The sequence below is a fragment of the Sarcophilus harrisii genome, chromosome 6, assembly GCF_902635505.1.
Source record: "Sarcophilus harrisii chromosome 6, mSarHar1.11, whole genome shotgun sequence".
Lineage (NCBI taxonomy): Eukaryota > Metazoa > Chordata > Mammalia > Dasyuromorphia > Dasyuridae > Sarcophilus > Sarcophilus harrisii.
The window spans coordinates 97,888,048-97,910,641 of NC_045431.1; the positions used below are offsets into that span (position 1 = coordinate 97,888,048).

General features: G+C 35.0%; 1 protein-coding gene across 5 annotated transcripts in view; it reads left to right on the forward strand.

Moving 5' to 3' along the window:
- PALLD (palladin, cytoskeletal associated protein) overlaps positions 1-22,594 on the forward strand; it is a 470,544-nt gene that overhangs the window by 355,189 nt on the left and 92,761 nt on the right. Inside the window, exon 1 of one of the 5 annotated variants that reach the window (XM_031943911.1) lies at positions 3,435-3,489. The exons of 3 other annotated variants lie outside the window; for them this stretch is intronic. The gene's annotated coding sequence lies outside the window, so the exon portion shown is untranslated. Of the gene's footprint in view, positions 1-3,434; positions 3,490-4,173; positions 4,327-22,594 lie in introns of those variants that run through there. One more of the 5 variants, XM_031943910.1, reaches the window with a different exon arrangement.

A 22,594-nucleotide genomic window follows, 5' to 3' on the forward strand; every position in this document is an offset into this window, starting at 1 on the left:
CAAAGCCCTAATACTCTTATTGTATCCTTCCTGCTATACCATAAGGTTCACGAAGGGAAGGACCATATCTAAACCATGTATTTTCCCCAATTTGTGTTTTTAATTGCTGTTTCATAGAATGGAAATTTTCATTAATGAGTTAGATTAGTTCTTTGAATACTCCTGAATCTGAGTTCTGCTAACTAAAGACCACAAAAATTTGCTTTCTAAAAATCACATGGTCATGTGAGTGCCTTCATTCCTAGAGCAAACCATTTTCTTATTGGCAAGCAATAACATGGGCTCTGAGATTCCTTCAAAAATATTATGGCATGGTATATCTATCTGAAGACTTGTAAAACCAGTATTACCACTTTTGACCTAGAGTATGACATGTTAAGTAACTTGCAAAAACCCAGCTTTGGGCAACATGAACAAATTTCGTATTGCCAAATTCAAATTGTTGTTATCATAACTGAAAAAAATGATTGAATAACAACGATTCATTTTTCAGTCATATCTGACTCTTCATGACTATGTTTGGGGTTTTCTTGATAGAGATATTGAAGTGGTTTGCCATTTCCTACTCTAACTCACTTTATAGATAAGGAAACTGAGGCAAACAAGGTTAAGTGACTTGCTCAGTATCACACAGCTGAGACCACATTTGAACTCAGGTCTTCCTGATTCCAGTCCCAGTGTGCTATCTTCTGTATCACCTAGCTATCTGAACTAAAATTACCTTTTAGTTATTTTCCTTGCTAGGGGGTGGAAAGATGGGTGGAGAAATGGATTAAGATCTGTGATACTTGGCTGAAAGAAGAGAAGAACTAATTTTTTCCATCATCAGAAGTCATTGCTATTTTGAGATCTGTTTAATGCTAGTCCCTGTTTATCCCATATTTTAAAATATTTAATTAATATGTTTTATGATAATCATTTTGTAATGATACCCTCCTTTAAAGTATATAACACATGATGATCATCTACCTCTTTGTTAAGAGGTAGAAGCATCACTTTTGTTTTTCTTAGTTCTTTTTGGTATTCATGTGTATTACTTCTCTATTTTTTATAATTTCATTTGATTTTATTAAATAATCAATTGAAGTTTTGATTGGTACTGAATTAAATCTATAACTTGGCTTGAAGAATTATTTAAAAAAAAACATCTTTGTTGAAGCTAAGTACGAATTTGAGATGCCCTTGTATTTATTCAGTACTTTGATTTCTATTAAAATCATTTTGAAACTAATTTTGTACAGATCTCTTGAATGTTTCAATGAGTTGATGTCTAAATCTGTCATCTCTCATTTTTTTATTCTTGGTGATATATATAAAAATGCAGATTATTTAATGGATTTATCTTCTTTTCTATTAGCATATCTAAGCCATTTATTAGTGAAACATCTTGCAAAAGGCACATTCCTACTTAAGAAAAAGGTCATTTATTTTATTCTTTCTGTGTGTCCTCAAGTAGGTCTTAAACTTTTTAAACTTCTGACCCCTTTTTGCTCTAGAAATTCTTATATGACCCAAGTATGCGGGCATATAAAATAGGTATACACATCAAACATTTACTGATAATAAATCATAATTTCCCAATCCCACCTTTCAATTATGAGACACCCATATGGAGTTGTGACCCACAGATTAAGAAACTAGGTCCTAAAGGAAGGTTGGTTGATGAAAGGGAGGTTTGGATTTGCATCTTTCCCCTTGGATGACTACATCTTATGTGATCTAGGCAAGCACCAAACCCCCATTATATTACTAAATTGAAAAATCAAAGAACAGTTGAGCTGGGAAAGACCTAAGAGCTGTCCCAAACCACTCAGGTTACATGTGAGGAAACTGAGATCCAGAGAGATTAAGTAATTTGCCCAACATCACATATTGAGTTAATGACAGTCCTGGGTCTCCTGACTTCCTGGAACCAGTGTTTGTCTTGGAATGACCCATGTGATTTCTTTGCTGCCAAATACCGACACTTTCAGGGGCTAGATAGCTGTTGATCAGTATGCTATTTTCCTAAGTGAGAGATCCTCCAGCATCTGTTGTTAGGTGTCATTATCCACTTTATGTGCAAGATTATCTAACTAGATATTTCTTTGGTTATTCAACTTTGGTTTATATTCATTTCAATGCCAATTTTAAAAGTTTTACAGGTGTGGTCTTATTCTAGTAGTGGTGGTAATGGTCCAGCTGATTAGGGTTTATATATTAACTTGACTTGGAGGAAATACTATGAAGGGACAATGAATGAAAAGGAGCTTCTTTCCTCCTAAAACTCAGGGAGATTCAGTAAGGTCGGTGACTTAGGCTCCAGATGGTTTATGACCAAAGAAATAAATGAATAGAATTCTAAAATACATTCCTGAGACGTTGCAAGATGGATGCGACACACTCTTCACCCCAAGGGGTTCTGGATTCAGGTATTCTGTGACATGATTAACACAGTATTTTTTTTTTATCCTCTAAAGAAATAAAGTTCACATTTCCCAATTGTGTTTTGGTGACTCGTCCTGATATAACTTTATTATAGACCATAGACTTAGATTTTGGTGCACCCTTGAAAGCATAATCAACTTAAAGATTATTTTCCCCTTCCCTTCCTTCCCCCTTCCCCCCAAAAAAGCCAATATATTTAACTGCTCATGCTTCAGGGCTAGCATTAATTCAAATAAACGCAGGCAGTTTTCTTCCCCCTGAATAGAAAGCTGCTGTCTGGTTTACCATTGATTTCTTTTCAGGCTGTAATGGAAACAGACAAAAAAAGACCCTTGGAAAAAAAGGGGAGAGGGGGGTGAAGAAAAGCGTTCGCTGCTATGCAGCCAGGATTTCTGTGTTTGTACAAGAAGGAATGGGACAGAGTCAAAACCTAACTTTTTTTTTTTTAAATCATTGCAGTTCTGGAAAACTTATTTAAATGTCGTCTGACTAGAGAGAGGTCCTGTGGCTCGAGAGATTGGTGGGGTGGGGGTGAGCAAGACTGCAGAGAGAGTGAAATGTGGAAGAAAGGGGGCAGGGCAAACCCTCCACAAACCTGACGGTCACTCGGCTCTCAGGAGGAGGAGGAGGCAAAAGGGAACAAGCAACGCCTCTTCTCCTGGCTGGGAGCTGGGAGAGAGAGATTCCAACCACTCAGAGGAGGGAGGACTTTTATTCTGAAGGCCCGGAGAGACAGTAGCTTTTAAAGAAGGATCACTGAGTCATGAAGTTGGTGTTCTCCTTTGACTAATCTGTATATATTATTGAGTACCTGCGAGGCTCCGCTGCAGTCCCCCAAAGTGCCAGCTTGGCCGGAGCGCTCTCTCTGCTGCTGCCGCCGCCGCCGCCGCCGCCGCCGCCGCTGCTGGGTGGGTGGTTCCCCCCTTCTTCCATTCTTTCTCCTCCCTCCTTTTCTCTCTCCTTCTCTCTCAGTTCTCAGTGGGTACCCAACTTTAAAAAAAAAAAAAAAAAAAAAAAAAGGAAAAAGTTTAGAGTGGTCCCAGGATCTAAGGATTTGGCAAGGTAAGGTGAGGGGAATTCTGTTATTCAGCGGCAATAATCGGTGCCTTGGGATTTTGCAAATTCTGCGCTTTTTTCAGGGGCGATGAGCTTCCCGGGAAGTGGTGGGAAGCAGGCCGACCCGGCTAGACAATAATCTGATGAGCCAGTGGGGAAATGGATGGGACATTTTCCCCCCAAGGATACTTGTAAACTTCATATCTATCTGTCTGTCTTTCCATCTTTCTTCCCTCCTTTCTCTCTTTTTTCTTTTCTCTCTCTCTTTCTTTCTTTCTTTCTTTCTTTCTTTCTTTCTTTCTTTCTTTCTTTCTTTCTTTCTTTCTTTCTTTCTTTCCATCTTTTCCCCTTTTTTCTTCTCTCCCCTCTTTTTCTCTGTTTCTTTTCTCTATCGCTTATCTTCTTTCTGCTTTCTTTCTCTTATTTCTCCCATTTGATTGGATGGAAGCATGAACCATCTTAGTCCCGGTTCCTCAAGAAAAAACAGCATCTTTCCTTTCCAGGACTCTTCTCATAACTGTTGCTGCTTCTCATCTTTTTGCTACCGCTGCTTGGGGGAAGGGATTGGGAGTGGGGAAGCTGGGTCCTGTTGTTGTATGAGGGAGTGAGGAGTTGGGGGGGAGGACGGGAGGAGGGAAGAATCGTATTATTGATTTGAGTCTTTAGCTCCCCAATCTATTCAGCCAGGGGATTTCCTACTACCCCCACCCCTTTCCTTTTATATTACTCTCTGAGACCTGAGACTGTGCTACTCGGAAAGTTTGCAAGTTACTTTGGGAATTTGAGGAACAGTCAAGCCCAAGGTGTCCCTCTGGCACTTTTCTGGGGACGACCTGGGGAAAGGTTGGTTGAATTAACTACTCCAAAGTAGAGATCCATGTGCATGTGCATGTGCATGTGCATGTGTGTGTGTGTGTGTGTGTGTGTCCACACAACCCCCAAAATGGAGCAGTGCCCCTGTAGGGCTGTTTCTGGAGTCCTATTTCTGAGAGAGTCTTCCTGAAAGTTTCCTGGCGGTGTCATTCTGATTAGAAAGGACTTACTCTCCAGCATGCTTCCTGCATGAGGATGTGCTTAGAGAAACCTGGAGTCAGTACTGGCCGGAGCAAAGATATTAGCAACACCCCTGCACTCTTACCCCACTCAGCCACTCAAGCAGGATTCCCTGCTTGAACAGAAAATGGAGAGAAAACTCCCCCCCCCCCCAAAAAAAAAAAAAAACCTAAGCATAGTGCTTTAGAGAAAATGCTGAATTTGGAATCAGAGGCCTTAAGTTCAGATTTCTTGCTCTGTCATGTTCTATTCCCCTTACTTTGGGCAAATCTGTAGGGCTCAGTTTTTCCATTTTGTAAGATGATGGGGTGGATTGGGGACCTTTAAGTTTTGTATTAATGATGCCTGAAACCTCTTCCCACTTCTTCTGAAGTGCCTTGCCTTGAGATACCAGCTAGTTATCCATAAGAGGGGGGTAGTCCCTGCCCCCCTTATATGGGCCATAGAAGTGTCCCTTCTGCAGGATTCTGAGATTGAGAGAAGGGAGGAGTAGGTTATGGGACTCTTAGAAAGGTAACATTGGGTTTCTTTTCATTTGCCCATCTTTCTTGCTAGTTGCAGATCAGACCAAGCCAAATCCTAGCAATTTTTCAAGACACTACTATGTGGGTTTGTATTTTTGCCAGGGTCCAGTTCTTCCTCGGCTTCATATATAATTTCATAAGAATGTTAAACTTAATGTTTGGTCTGAGTAGTCCTTAGGAGAGGAGAATATTACACTAAGATTGAGAGTACTTTTTCAGATTACTCCAGAGAAGTAATAATGTCTCTGATCCAAAGGCACTTGACTAGAGGCCTATGGGGTAACTGGTAACTGGCTTTTTTTTTTTTTCCTTTTCCAGTGAGGAGATGGAGTAGCCAAGTGGTCTGGCATCATTGAAATTTTCCTAGCTTGCTTTAGGAAAGTAGCTCTGACTGCCATCCAAACCACTCAAGAATAAGCCACTAAATAGAAGGGAAAATTGACCAATTAATTGTTCAAGGATGGTAGTTTACATCATCTAATGAGGATTTTGGTTTGGGGGTGTGTTTGGAGTTTAAAATATGATGACAGCAAGCATTTCTTTTCTTTTTGGCACTTACCAAGAAAGAATGAAAGAAAGTAGGGTCCCAAGGAGAGAGACAGTTTCTCCCTTTGGCTGGTGCAGTTTGATTTTGATTTGGTGGTGAAAGGTTTGGGTGTATTTTTTTTAACTGATTGTTTCACAACCTCTAAAATAAGGAATGTGATAGCAGATCTGAGTTTTCTTCTCCTTCTCCTCAGAGCAGAGATGCAAATCATTGATCTTAGTGTGATTTTATGAACACTGTGCCAAAAACAAAGTAATAATAACTGGATAGTCAGAGCTGTTCCAACTAACTCCTGGTTGTTAAACTCTGAATACTATGTAAGAAGAGGCTAGTGTTATTTCTTTTTCTAATGACTTTCTTGTTTCTAGTTGTTGATTCTAGCTAAGTTATTACCCATACAACTACTATGTGTATTTGTCCACCTAAAAGAGATAATATTTAAGACACTTAATAGTTAATATTAAACCTTATATTAAAATTGGAAAGATTGATAAAAGGAACATAAAAAGAAGATGCAAGACTAATATAGTCTTGGTTTTTGTGATAATTTAAACTTGAGAATTACAAAATTCTTGATTTACCATACAAAATAGTAGCTATACCTGTATTTTAGTTCAAGTGTTGTAAATTGTGAAATGACAGCATGATTAGGTCTTTCCTGGTACATCTCTTATTGGTTCAATAAATAAAAGACATCCCATATACTGTTACTCTTAATGCTTGGTTCTAGCCCTAAAGTCATTAAGTATATTATTTGTATGTATTCATTTTTGTGATAGAGAGGATTAGATTTAATGCCACTTACACATAACGGAATATATATTGATGTTAAAACTTAGGGCCTTCTTGATAAGCCTCCTAAAATTAAGGTTATAGTTATGAGAAAGATTATATTGTTTTATATTTCTCAATAGCTCATTTGAACCTCTAGTATCATTCTCTATTTTATTATTATTAGGAGAAAATTTTGTAGAGAGTTACCAAGAATTCATTGCTCACAGTACTCAGCTCACTATTTCTATAAAGAACTATTACTCTATAGTAATTTCAAACTAATAGGGACTTTAAAGACTAAAGAGTTCTCAATTTTTATTGTTTTATGAACCTATTTGATAATTTTGGTGAAACCTAGTAACTCAGAATAATGGCTTCAAATGCATAAATGCAATACACAATACACAAATAACAAATGAAACCAATTATGTTGAAATATAGCTGTCAAAAATATTTTAAGTTCATGGACCCCAGATTAGAACCCTTAAGATTCTAGTCCAAGCTCTTCATTTTAGAGATGAAGAATCTGAATCCCATAGATGTTGTGACTTAACCAAGATCATAAAGTGAATAAGTTTGAGACATGACATTTGAACCACAATCCTCTGATTCCAAAACCAATGTTCCATGCTGCTTGACAAAAAATTACTTTTGTAATTTTTCCACCATCTTCTGAACTTCTTTTATAATCTTCAGGTATTATGATATATGTCAAGGTATATACATGAGTGTATATGTTTACATATATATATATATATACTTATAGAAAATTATACTATTTAAATGGCATCAAAAGTTTTTTTTGGTTTTATGACCATGTTTCACTACCCCTTCTGTTTTATCTATGTGCAATGTACAATTGACTTGAAAATATTGTGTGCAAGACACTCTGATACTTTGGTAGATCTGTGATTTTATCTGATTTGGGTTCATATCCCTTGGAGACTAATGAGTGTTCCTGGGTCCCCATATGTCTACTCTTGTATAGTCTGACTGATTGTTACATTGGGCAAATTTTCCATTTTAAAAAGTAGAAGCTAAGGATATTTTGACTTTTTTCTCAACAGTGACATTTTCTGTCTTCAGAAGCACACAAGGCATATTATATTGTCTCTATTCTAATGATGTTATGAATGGTGACCTGGCTCCCATATTAAAGACAGAGAAATATGGGGGACTTATCCCAGAATAAGCAGAAACAAAACCAAGATACAATGAATTGTTGATTCAAACCACTATTATGAAATGTGGTTGGAAGTGAACTCCATAGGACTTACCTAATTAAAAGAGCTTTGTTGAGAAAGCATCAGCATCAGAAGATGCTATCAAAGAACTTGAGTTTTTTAATGGCATGGATTGTTTTTTGTTTCTTTGTTTTGATTTTGCTTTTTTTTTTTATTTTGTGTGTGCCCATAGAAGGTATATACATATTGCAGTGCTGTACATGTAGAAGATGCTAAGTAAATGTTTGCTATTTTGTTGGATAGAATCAAAGGGAAAAGAATTGTAAAGCATGGATGAAAAAAGAGGCACTACGGGGTATATTCCAAGTTGTTTCTTATGGGAAAATTAGAACTGTAGGACTAAGAAGTCTCCAAAAGGCATCGTTCCATGAATTTACCTAGTAGATATAAAGAAATTGTGATGTGAGCAAAAAAAGGAAAGGGAAATGTATATTTAAAAAATTGAAGGAACATCTGTATCAGAAAGTGAGATTAAATAGGGCAGAAATTTCTCCCCAAGCTGTAAAAACCATGTTGCCTTTGCCTTAATAGTTCTGTGTTTAGGGTTAACCATAATTACGTATGGAAACCATTCCAGTTAGGTGAGCCTGTCCCACTGAAGGATTTTGAAGAATGACAAGGAAGGAAACAAACTGAAAATGTGGCAAGGTTAGATAATGTTGGTTATGAGTCTTCTTTCTTAAAGTATTCACTTTACTTCACTTTACTGCCAATGCCTAAGATGATTAATTTATATAGCTCTGGTATGTACTTTGGAACAAGCAAAGACTGGCTTGGATTTTTTGGATGTTTTTTCTTTCCCTTTGGTTTTTTGATGGAAAAGATTTCCTCCAGAGAGAGACACTGTCATTTGCAAAGAAGCTGGGTCAACCAGAAGAAATGGCTAATCATAATTTCATAGTTTCATTTAATAATTGGCTTGAATTTGTTTTTCGATTTATAGTGTTAAAAGTATATCCACAAGAAAAGGTATATGATTATTCAAATATTGTTGGTGATATAATACCAAGTAAAGTTAGAAAATTCAAATTGAAAGCTAAAATTCTACTTTACTCCTCAGACAGATTTTCTCTTTGCACCTGAAACTCCGGAGATGGGATAAATTGTCCCTTCAGAGTAGTAAAGTCTATCCAGTCAATCAACAAGCAGATCTTATTTTTCTACATGTCAGGAACTATCTTAGATTCTGGGCACATAAAGAAAATAATAAAACAATCTCTGTCCTCAAGGGGCTTATACAGTATCAGAAAAATAGGATATTTCCCACTGTAAAAAAGCCAAACAGTACATTTTTTGAAGTGAGATTTCCTTGTCACAGTAAGATATTGTTATTGAAATGCAGTTCACTTTTTTCATTAATGTAAATTTAATCCAATGTTCAATGTATTGAGTAAATCCTATTTATTGAGTTTTCACTATGAAGTTAGACATTATTATTAGCCGTTGCTTCACTTTTAAAAATCAAATCTTCAATAGTAGAAGGAAGTTATACTAATTTTTGTTTCTTAATATCATTGATGATCAAGCTATTCATTTAATGGATAGCCTCTCTATTTTGTATGAATGTTATCTTTTTCTTAATTTGTGTTCATGCCCCTATTCTCTGAATTCATAAAGATATATATGTTTGTGATATATATGTGTGTGATGTGTATATGTATATAAATATATTCTTTGCAATATTACCTAATTATAGATGTATTATCTTATCTCCTTTGATAGATTTCAAGCTTCTTGAGGATGTAAGTGGATCAGATAATTTCGAATTGGAAGGGACTTTACAGAGCATCTGCATCAAACACAAAATTTTACATTTAAGAAAACTGACATCCAGAAAGGTTACTTGTCCAATGATTCACATAAGAGGTAGCAAAATTGGATTTCAGCTGAGATTTGCTATTATATACTTATATATTATATATATACTATTCTAAATAATATAATTTCCATTACTCTAAAGCTGGTTATTATCTTATACTTCAGTTTTTTACTAAGGATTACCATAATGCTGGTATTGTAATAACTTTACATTTCATTGACTTTTTAATTTTTTTAGTCAATGCATGTGTTTTGTTTTAAATGTGTCTGTAGAAGTATATAAGAACAAGAAGGAAGCAATATAACCAAAGCTAAGGCAGGAGAGTAGTTGACAGTATTTAATACTGCAGCAAGCCAAGGAGAATGAAGACTAAAGACACTGAACATTGAAATTAAGAGCTAAGATAGAGAGATTTCAGCAATGTAATTAGAACTAGAACACAGGTTTCAGTGTTTTGAGAGAATAATTATTGAGGAAGTAAAGACAGTAAATGTAGATTATTCTTTAGACATGGAAGGAACCAGTCTATTCTCCTCATTATGCAGATTAGGAAAATGAGATTTAGGGAAGTTAAATTATGCCCAAGTGTCAGATAGCATTCTTGCTGCTATACTTCACTACTTAAGCCAGGATCAAGACTTGGGCAATGATTATATCTAGATAAGAAATGTTGAAATAAGAGAATTAGGGGGGGGAAAAAAACAGGACTATAATATATCAACCAACAATAAACTTTCATTAAGCACCTCCCACCAACTAGGCATTGGAAATACAAGAACAGATATGAATCGGGATCTCTGCCCTCAAGAATCTACAGATGGGGGAGAAAAAAATATAAGTAGATGAAAAGTATCTAAAGCCAAGATAATGAACAATATCACAGAGTGGGTGGTCAACAGTATTAAGTACTGCAGGGAGATCTAGCAGTACAGGGACTGAGAAAAAAGACAGAGAAAGCTATTTAGTTAGAGTTATAGGGATAAAAGCAAGATTACTAGTGGTACAGTGTAGACTGTTCTTTAAGAAATTTTAAAGATTCATAGGCAATGACCCAAGATTAATTGTGAAGATTCTCTAGAATGGGCAGACCTAAGAGAGAATTAGAGAATAAGGCATAATGAAATGATGTTTTACAAACAAGGAAGAAAAGAATCAGTGGAGTGGGAAGACTTGACCAGACAAGAAAAAAGAGCTATGATAGTGGTAAAGCAAGGTATTGGAGAAGCTAGGAGAGGATGGCATGAATGGAAAAGATCTAGCCTCCACAAGATGAAAAGCCAAATCTTTTTCAAGTTCAATCTCCTGTGAATTTGCACAGAGATCTAATTTATAATTATCCAAGCTGTCTACCAGCATATAGAATTCTTTTTCTTCAAAGTCAATTTAGTTCTGGAATCCTCTTTTGATTACTACAAAACTTCAAATTTATTTTTAGTGTTTGTTTTTCCCCAATAGGAAAATATATCATCCAAATTCCTATATACAGCTTTATGAAGCAGTTGATTGTTTTTGTTGTTGCAACTTACTTACTGTACATATTTTAGTCTTTTTTTTGCTTTATATACTAGAATCACCATGGCAGCACAATTTTAAACAAAGCAAGAGTGCTTCCTGAGTGAGTGAGGAATCCAGGCATTTGGTATTTCTGTCAACACCTTTCACTGTACTTGTTTTAAAACTAAAATTATGACTGTTTTTTTTTCCAGTGTTGGAAGATTGAGTAATGGCCCCCTGATTTGACTACTATCATAGTTGATAGAATCTGCCAAATGGCCCATCAGGTGAAAGTAGAACATGTCCCATGAAAGACACTTGGGAAATGAATTCTTTTCAAAGTTTATTGATGAGGCTGTTTTTATATCACAGTACTTTCCAGATATAGCCCTCTCACACACATACTCTCTTGTAGCAAAAGAAAATAGTTAAGCAAAATTGGTGTCTATCACAGTTTTATCTCAGTATAGGCAACATTCCAAAGCTCTGGCCAATTGCCCTGTTCTCCTACATAGAAAGAATGTATGTTTTGTCATGTGTTTTTCTGGAGCAAAATTAGTCATTACAATTAATTAGTTTGGTGACCCTTTTATATTACATAATGCTTGGGTATGTTATTCTCCTAGATCGGAAAGGTTTGTTCTATATTAGTTTACACAAGTCTTTTCATGATTTTTTGAATTCCTTATATTCTTATGATGTAATAATATTCCATTACATTATTATACCAATCTTCATACAGCAATCTCCCAACTAATGAGTATCAACTTTGTTTCCAGGTGGTTTTTAAGTTGTTTTGCTGCTCCCAACAATTGCTTCCATAAAAATGGAACTTTTGACTGATTTCCTTTGGTTATAGCTTCAGTAGTATGATTGCTAGGTCAAAAGTTATGACATTAGTGACTTTTCTTGTATAATTCCGAAGTGGGAAATCATTTCTAAAGTAACTCTCAGAAAACTTGTACATTCATTAGCCCTGCATGTTTTCATAGAGTAAGAAAGGGTCTGTTCTTCAGAGCATGATGCAGTTTTGTGTAGAAGGTCATAGTTTTCAGTTGTTCTAGTTTAGCTTAGTTATGATGAGTCCAAAAAATATAGTTTTTCATGTGTCAAACCATTTTTGTCTATTATTATTTGTGATCAGCATTAGTAATGTGAAGTATGTTTTAGGCAGCTGCAGTAATAACTCAAAACCAATTGACTAGGATTCTGAATCTGTCCATTAATCTCCTAAAATGCTGGTACATGAGATTTTTGTGGACTTCTTAATGGCAGAAAAATCAACATAGATAACAAGATGACTTTCCAAATCCATTCTACTCTTGGCCTTTTTAGCATTTTGTGTAGCATCACTTTAACTACTGCTTTTACAATGCTGTTTATGTAACAGTTCCTTATGGAAACATCCAACATCCAAAACAACTTTGCCAGCTTTTTTCCTTTCTCATCTAGGCGCCAAACGGTCTTGAATCAGAATGCAAATGGATGATAAACAATAGTGTCATAATCCTCATAGGAAGGGGATTCTGTCTATATTTTTAAGTTTGGGGTTTTAGAGATACCTAAATCTAGGCCATGGGTTTTAAACCTAAAGTTCATGGATTCCTAAGTGGTCTGTGCATAGTTTTCATGGGTTCTATAAACTTGTGGGGCAATTATATTTTTATTTCAATGTAATGTTTTACGTTAAAATCATATGTGTGTGTGTGTGTGTGTGTGTGTGTGTGTGTAGAATACATATATATACTATATATGTTTATATATCTGAGAAGGGGTCCATGACTCAGAAAAGATGAAGGACCTCTGATCTATGACAAACACTATGATATCGACCAAGAAGTATGGTATCAAACCTTAAGGACCCAATTTTCTGCCCCAGTATTTAAGTAGTTTGAATATTAGATGAGCTTTCCTAAGCACCAAATGTTTGTTTTCACTATTGAGATCCCACACCTTTGATTTTCTTAGCTCTGGGGACTCTGGTATGGAAGCTCCACCCATGGATTTTGTCATCAAATTTAAAACTCATCTGAAATTCTAGTCTTAAAGAGTTGAATAGCAGTTCAGAGATTCAGAAATAATACACAGCTAGTATTTCTCAGCAGCAGACTTTGAACTCAAGTCCTCCCAACTCCAAGGCTAGCACTCTTACCCCCCACCCCATGATGTCTCTATATATCTTACTTAAGGGAGATGTTAGCTCAGAGAAAAAATATGTCAGTTTACTAATTGTTTCGTCTTGAAAACTTCCATAAAGAGCAATTGCATCACTTTCCAAAAACTGAAACACAGATGGTAAGTCAACCACTGTAAAAATGCAAACATTTAACAAGAGAAATGTCTTAAGAATAAATTCCCAAATTTTAAATTGCAAAAGATCAGTCTGCTTCAGAGAAATTACTGCAATTTAAGATTATTGTGTGAGTTAGCAAGGGAAACCAGCAATGACACACTGAAACAACCTAACTGTACTAGTAGGTTTGGATACCAGTCATGGTACAGGAGCTATGGAGAATGATATGAACATCAAAGACATATCAGAAATTTTCCTAGGAAAATGGTCACTGTCTCTCAGGATAACTATTCATTAAGTGTCTTCATTTGTATTATCCCCATTTTTGCCACACATTATACCACCTAAGAAGTTTGTTATATATATATTTTAAAAATTAATTAAATCTCTTACCATTTTTAATCTTTCTCCTAGAAAGTTGAGGAAGAGTTTCCTCTTTGAGGACATACTACCCCAAATTTTTTAAACTCTTAAGGAAAGTTAACATCCTGTCTCATATTCTTTTCTTGTATTATCACTTAAAGAGATTGTCCTATGTGAAGATCCACTAAAATTCCACTAACATTATTATAATCCTAATAATTGTTATAATACTAACAGTCTTATTAAAAAAAATTTTCCCATGTAAAGCCCTTAAGTGAACTGACATATTTTTCCTTGAGTTAATATTTCTCCCTAAGTAAGGGAGAAATTTTAATCTTATGTGTTTGGTAAGTACAAATCCTTGTTTGCAAGTAGAAATTTGTATTCGAGTTATTGAATATATATTGTTTCCATTTCAAAAAAAACCTTGGCCTATTGGAATTTGTTTGAGTAAAATATATGTCTATGAAAATATAGTCTACTCCTGGTAGATTCTGGAGAAAAGTCTTCTTTTAAATTGTTTTAATAGTATATTGCTTTTCCAATTACATGTAAAAATGGTTTTCAGTGTTCATTTTTATAAGGTTTTGAGTTCCAATTTTTTTTCTCCCTTCCTTACCTCCCCTATCACCATGTTAGTAATAAGCAGTTTGATATAGATCATACCTATATATCCATTTTTAATATATTTCCAAGAGAGTTGTGTTGGGAAGAAAAATCAGAACAAAAGGGGAAGATTCTTGAAAGGAAAAAAAAGGTGAAAATAGTATGCTTCAATCCATATTCAGTCTCCATAGTTCTTTCTCTGGTTGTGGATAGCATTTTCTATCCAAAGTTTATTGGAATTGCCTTGGATCACTGAATTGCTGAAAAAGAGCTAAGTCTATCACAGTTCATCATCACACATTCTTACTGGTACTCTGAAATGTTTTCTTGGTTCTGCTCACTTCACTCAGCATTAGTTCATGTAAGTCTTTCTAGACTTTTCTGAAATACCATTTCTTATAGAATAATAGTGTTCCATTATATTCTTATACCATAACTTGTTCAGCCATTCGCCAATTGATGGGCATCTACTCATTTTCCAATTCCTTGCCCCCACAAAAAGAACTGACACAAACATTTTTGCATATATGGGTTCTTTTCCCTTTTTTATGATCTCTTTGAGATACAGATACAGGAATGATATTGCTAGATCAAAGGGCATGCACAACTTTTTTTTTTTCTTACTAGTATTTTACTTTTTCAAATAAAGTAAAGATAGTCTTAAACATTCATTTTTATAAGACTTTGTGTTCCAGAATTTTTCTCTCTCACTTTTTTATCTCCCCTTCCCCAAGACAGCAAGCAGTCTGATATAGGTTAAAATATATGCAATTCTTTTAAACATATTTCCTTATTTGTCATTTTGTACAAGAAAAATCAGACCAAAAGGGAAACAACCATAAGAAAAAAAAAATTGAAAATACTATTCTTTGATCCACATTCATTCTCCACAGTTTTCATTCTGGATACAGATTGCATTTTCCCTCCCAGGTCTGTTGGAATTGCCTTGAATTACTGAATTGATGAGAAGAACCAAGTCCAGTACAGCTGATCATCACATAATCTTGTTACTGTGTACAATGTTCTCTTGGTTCTGCTCACTTCACTCAGCATAGATTCATGTAAGTCTTTCCAGGATTTTCTGAAATCAGCCTGCTTATCATTCCTTATAGAACAATAATATTCCATGACATTCATATATCACAATTTATTCAGTTGTTCTCCAACTGATAGGCATCCACTCACTTTCCAGTTCCTTGTCACCACAAAAAGGGCTGCCACAAACATTTTTGTGCACGTTTTTACTCTTTTATGATCTCTTTGGAATATAGACTAAGTAATGAGACTACTGGATCAAAGGGTATGCACAGTTTTACAGCCTATTGGGCATAGTTCTAAATTGCTCTCCAGAATGGCTAGATCACTTCACAACTCCACTAACAATGCATTGGAATTCCAATCTTCCCACATGTCCTCCAACATTTATAATCAGCTTTTTCCATCATCTTAACCAATTTGGTATATGTGAGGTGATACCTCAGGGTTGTTTTAATTTGCATTTATCTAATCGATAGTGATTTAAAGCATTTTTTTCATATGATTATAGATAGCTTTGATTTCCTCATCTGAAAACTACTTCTTTATATCCTTTGACTATTAATCAACTGGGGAATGACTTGTATTCTTATAAATTTGACTCAGTTCCTAGGGAAAAGTCTTAATCATAGTCCTGGTTTAGAAGAACCAGGAATGTTTAACTTCTGTTTTTCTGTCTGTTGGAACTTCTGGTTTCCTTTGAGAATTAACTCAAATGCTACCTTTTGCAGGAGACTTCCTGCTCCCTTTAGTGCTGATGCTTTCTAAAATTATCTCAATTTGCAGTTGTGCATGTATCTACTTCTGCACATGTTATCTCTCCTGTTAGAAAGTAAGTGTTTTGAGGGCACTGACTGTTTTGCTTTTGTTTATCAAGTCCAGTGGTTGGTATACCATAAATGCTTAATATATGCTTGATTGTGCATTTATTTGGAAGAACTTTTATAGTACGTTTATTTATTTATTTATGTCCTAATTTATATTAAATTTATATATGTATATTCCTATGCAATTTACATAATTTCTATTGAATTTTATATTCTTCAGAGGATTTTAAGTTTTCTTAGGGCATGGGCCATGCATGTCTTACTCATCTTTGTATGAGTAAGGACTCAGGATTTAGCAAAGTGCCCTGCACAGACTAATCTCACACTTGATTTACTGAATAAAAAAAGGATCTGGTAAAATGTTAGCATTCAAGGATAGCACAATAAAACTTGAATCACACATTTTATTATGAAATGTTTACTTAAATCTCAAGAGCTTTCATTGTAACATAATCCTGTACTTCAACTATATGGAGAATTTTGGTTTTCTGTAACACCTTTAATATGTAGTGATTTAATATCCTGTGCAGATTGCTAATAAATGGTTTAATGTACTTCATTAAAAAAATCTAATATTCATAAAGTTGTATAATTAAATTGTTAATATTCAGTCATTTGTAAAATTAGCAAGAATGATGAAAGGAAATTCTGCTATACAGTAGTCTCCAGTACGTTTTTTGCATGTGGTTTCTCTCTTAAATGTGTGTGTAATGGTTTTTTGGAATGTCTTTGGACTTTGAAGTGATTAACTCAGCTTTTCCTCAACATTAGTTTAGCTGAGGTTTCAATAATAATAACCCTTTTATTTTTTGCACCTTGAATCATTTTTTAAAAATTCTTCACTTCTAATTGTGTAGGTAATTCCCAAAAATCATGTATCTACTGAAATGTTTAAAACATTCAAGCTTAGGGGAAGGAAAAGCTTAAAAGATTTGAAAAATATCTGAAAGCAAAACTTTCCTACACATATATTTAGGTCAAATATATATATGTAACACATTTCCAAAGATGCAGAAAATGATGCACTAACCTAAGAAAAAAAAACTGGAGTGATGTTGCTCATCCTATATAAATAGGCTTTTTTTTTTTCATTTTAAATTACAGGCTAATGCATAAATCTGCAAAATTTATGGAAACGAAAGGCTTTTTTTCCCTCCTAAATCCCACATGCTCATTACCCATGAGCTGTTGAGAGATATGGTATGGCAGATGTACAGTTGTGGCACAAGCATTTCAGCATCCAAAGGCAAAGAAGCTGAAGACTGTGTTGTACGACTTGACCATAGCTTTAAGAAAAACATGCCTGATACTAAATTTATGGGGTTAGTATTGCCAGGGAGGAATTCCAAATTGAGTAAGGTTCACCATTGCTGAGCCATATACCTTAATAAAAGGCTTCCTTATAACCTTGGCTGGATCTTTTCACATAGTTTGTATTCTAGGAAACTAAAATATGCTGAAATTTGAAAATTTTTGTGGTGATTTATGAGATAGTGCAAATATTAGGGAAGAAGGTAAAAATTGCCTTTAATTTACTGCCCAAAGACACCACTTTTGCAAAGGTTAGAGAAACCAGAAAGACATCAGACTAAGAGAAAGATCTGCAACAAAGATAGTGTTTTCCAGAATATGGATTCAGGAAGCAATATGGGAGAGGCCCCCAGACACCCAGATTATAAACCTGATAGATTTGGTGACCTGTAAATCCCTTCTTATCTTCTCTCACCCTCCCAGCAAAACCTCTTACTCTGGTCTCTCCTTTGTCTGTCTGTCTATCTATCTATCTATCTATCTGTCTGTTTCTCTTTCTTTCTGTCTGTCTCTCCCTTAACTTTTGGCTTATTCTGTTAGCTCAAATCAGAGCTACTCATCTAGCTCTTTTCCAAGGACTTTCACTTTATATATGGATGTCCTACTATAAATAGGCAAGTTTTTCATTATGGACCTGGATTGTACAAAAGCCACTAATATATTATAGGTGCTTGCTGGTCCTCAAACAGGATGCTCCAAGTCCAGTCTCTGTAGCCTTCCATTAGGTTTCTTACCTTCCTGAATATTCTCCAGCCATCTCTCTCTCACAGAATCCCCAGCTTCTTGCAAGACAGCTCACCTTGCTTTGGGCCAAAAGATATCTCTTACTGCTAGTGCTTTCCATCCACTCTGAGTATCTTATCTGTACCTCTTCAGATTCCAGTTGCCTCCCCTATTAGAATTTTGCATAAGCTTCTGTTGCTGGAACTCTTTGTTTTTCTCTTGTGTCCCCAGGGTTTAGCTGAGTGTTTGGTACACAGTAAGCATTTAATAAATGCTTACTGATTGATTGGGTGATATCCTATTTTTGGAGAGTCCTATCACTCTCTCCAATTTACACATTCAAGAAGTTGTAAAGTTTTTTAGCATGCTTCCAGGTCCCCTTGTTACAGACTACCTTGTATCAATGTCAGCCCTTTAATTAGTTTAATTAATTTAATAATTTAATTCTGTGGTCAGTGAGCAAGCATTTATTAATTGCCTCCAATGTGCCAGAGTTCTTTTACTTTTCTTGTTCAAACAGCATGTTGTTGTAGTTGTGGTTGTTGTCCAGTCATTTCACCAGAGTTTTCTTGGCAAAGTTAGCAGAATGGCCATTTCCTTCTCTAGCTCATTTTATAGATGAGGAATTTAGAGGTGAACAGAATTAAATGACTTAGCCAAAGTCACACAGGTAATAAGTTTCTCAGGCTTGATTTGAATTCATGTACAAGTCATCCTGATTCCAAGTCCAATGATCTATCCATGGCATCTCCTAATTTCCCCATACAACATATATCTATATTTATATATATGATAAAAATTATTATTCATATCATCATTATAGAATATACAATATATATATACATGTATATGTATATATATGATAAAATTATTATTAGTCATATCATCATCATTATTATTATTATAGAATAAATTCTCTATTATACCTAAACAATGTAGTAGCTACAATGTTGAATTTGGAGGTAGGAAAATCTAGGTTTGAATCCTGCCTCAGATGTTAACTATTATATGTAAACAATATAATAGCTACAATGTTGAATTTGCAGGTAGGAAGACCTAGGTTTGAGTCCTGCTTCAGATGGTAACTAGTCGTGTGATTCCAGCGAAGTGACATCCTCTCTCACCCTGAGTTTCTTCATCTGTGAAATGGGTATATGAGTATCAAATGAGATAATATCTATAAAGTACTTTGCAAACGTTAAACTACTACATAAGTACAAGCTATTTTTATTGTCATTTCAATACTATAGATTTATTGTATTTTACTTTTGGGTATATAACTAGGGTTGAAGTTTATATAGTATTTTAAAGCTCCCACAAAAGAGTGAGACACAAGTTAGTTTATGAGATATAACCAAATATAATTTAAAGGCATCTATAAAGCAACCAACTTAAAGAATGTACTGTAGTTATATTTCATCTAAGTATAGCAAGTCTGAGCCCGAAAAACTGGCAACAGCTTACTGAGCCCCAGCCACCTGAGACATTTCCTGTGCTGCAAACAATGTTACGGAAATTGAATTTCCTTGCCAAATTTACCACACCTTGCTAAGGTCTGGGCATCTTTACTATTGCCTAAAGAATAATTGGAATACATCAAACAAGATTTTGGCCTTGTGAAAAGAGAAGGCAGTGATTGCCTTTGGATGTGTTGAGAGATGTGAAAAAGAGAGGGAAATTATATATAATGGGGGAGGGAGGCATTCTTGTTAATATCTTTGAAAAAGAATCTGTAGTTGACTATCTCAAGTGAACTCTGACTATTTGAAGGTATCCATGAAGGTACTGCTATCTAGCAGTACAAATCGTTTCCAGAAGCTCACTGACAAAAGGAAAAGGAGCCTTCTTACTATAATCCTTTGAGACAACAAGAAGTAGCTCCCCTTCAGAAATTAAAAACTGTGATCTAATGTAGTCCTGCCCCAATCCTCTGCTGGATCTTACTGTGAGAATTCTGTAGTATTTTTAGATCAACAGTGTTGTAGTTTTTTTTTTTTTTAATCAGAACTTTTATTAGATTATCTAAGCTGTGAATGGACAATTTTCCCAATTGCGACTCAGGTTAGAAGCACCTCACCCAAGCCTGCTTGGCTAATGTAGCAAAATGTGTGTGTGTGTGTGTGTATAAACACACACACACACACACACACACATATATATATATACACACATATATATTTTAAGCAAAGAAAATGTTTGAAAATCATTCCAAATTTAAAAAAAAAAAAAGACAAGCAAGCAGTTCTATCTCAGCTGTGATGTGGCAAGAATGTTGATTGTTGTCTCACACCTGGAAGATCTATTTGTAGATGATTAATTTTCTGTAAATGAGCCATGATACTTTCACTGCTTATTTATTAGTTTTTCATTTGGGAAGTCAAATGACGCATCTCAAAGAATAGTTGTGTTGGGGGAATTCTTTGTATTTTCCTATCTTCTAGTCTTGCTCATTAAAACCTTGCTAACTCATACTAAGCAGAAAATGGTTATTCCAAATTAGTAGAAATTTTAAATTATGAAGCATTTATTGCAGTTTTTATTTTTTTTTTTTTTTAATTGTTTCTACTCAGACCAGACAGCTAGGTGGCAGAGTGGATAGAATTCAGTCTAGTAGTATGACTCTGGGTAAGTCACTTATGCCTGTTTGCCTCAGTTTCCCCTATCTGTAAAATGAGCTAGAGAAGGAAATGACAAACCATTTTAGTATCTCTGCCAAGAAAATCCCAAACGGGGTCACAAAGAGTGAGACATTCCGAAAAACTACAAATAGTCTGACACTGGGCAAAAAACATGGTATCTAAAGTAGCAGGTAGTTCTGACCTTGATGCTTAGTCTTTATATGACATTGAACAAACCATTTAATCTCCCTGTGCCTCAGTTTCTTGATATGTGAAATGGTTGTTGTGAGGAAAGCGCTTAGCAAATCTCCAAGCACTATATGGGATTGGTATTATTGTTGTTGTTGTCAAAATAAACTATTAATCCAGATCTTCAGGAATGTGCTAGATTTAAATTTTTAGATTATTATGGCTTTTGTTATCTAACTTTTTCAAAAATTAGTACATACATTTTTTGCATATAAACAAATGTTTCTCAATTGCTTGAAAATAGTTTATTCATTCAAGTCAACTCTTTAGAAATTTTCTACAATCAATTTTCTTTTTCCTCCTCTTATATGTCTTTTTCATGGATTGGAGAGAAAGCTAAAGCTTTAAATTATCACTAATTTTTGATTAATGGAAGTTTTAATGTTCTGTTACTTTAAGAAAATATGCTTATTCATCTATAGATTGATTATCACTCTTTCCCTTCAAGATTTATTACTTTATTGCTTTTTTCTCTTATCAGCTGTTTTTCTTTTTCCATTTCATTACCTAAGTCCTCCTACAATATGAATTCAACTATTAGAGGATTCGCATTTAATGCTCTGAAAGCCCAAGAGCCACATGGAATTTGCAGTATTTATAAATAATTGACTTACATTTATAGAAATAGAACTGGCAGAGACCTTAGGGATCACCCTATAATCCTTCTCATTTTCAGATAAGGAAACTGAGGCCCACAGAGGTCAATTAAATTGTCTGTGATCCTACAAGCAGTAAATAGCAGAGCTGGAATTTGAACTGAGCTCTATCTGTCCTAAGCTATCTTTCTGCTACACTACTTAGGAAAGACTTAAGTAAAAAGTATGTATGCAGTTTTGATCTGATGTTTAAGGATTGCCTTTATTAATTTTTTAGAGGAGTCAGGGTCTTGCCCAGGATAACACAACTAGTGTCTGAGATTGTTTCTAAAGGCAAAGCCGATGTTCTATCCACTGTGCTACTTAGATGTCCCAGGATAGCCTTTAAAACCATTAAATTTGACATCGAGGAATCTAGGTTCCAATTCCCACTTTGATACTGCCTTCCTGTGCCAAGTTATTCAATCCTTCTGAGCCTCAATTTCCCTCTTCTGTAAGATGAAGAAGTTAGACTACTAGGAGTTAGAGTTACTAAATTGTAATGTAAATCTAAATTTTTTTTTTAATGATTTTTACACACTTGATATTTCCTTCCAGCAAATCCTGGTTCCCTGGTTGTTATTGTTGTTGTTAATGTTCAGTTATTTTAGCCATGTCTTTTGACTCTTCATGACACCATTTGGGATTTTCTTGGCAAAAATAATGGAGTGGTTTGCCATTTCCTTCTCTAACTCATTTTACAGATGAGAAAACTGAAGCAAATGGGTAAAATGACTTGACCCAGAGTCACACAGCTAATAAATGTCTGAGGTAGGATTTGCATTCCAGGCCTAGTATTTATTTTATCTACCTTGCCACCTAGCTGCCTTATTCTCCTAGATATTCTCACAAAATGCTCTTAGGCATTGTGATTAAGGTCTGATTGACAAATAAAGGATTCCTTTAAAATTGGAAAGAAGATATGAAATTATCATGGAAAGATCAATTAATCTCTCTGAATCACAGTTTCTTATCTTTATAATATAAGTAATATTA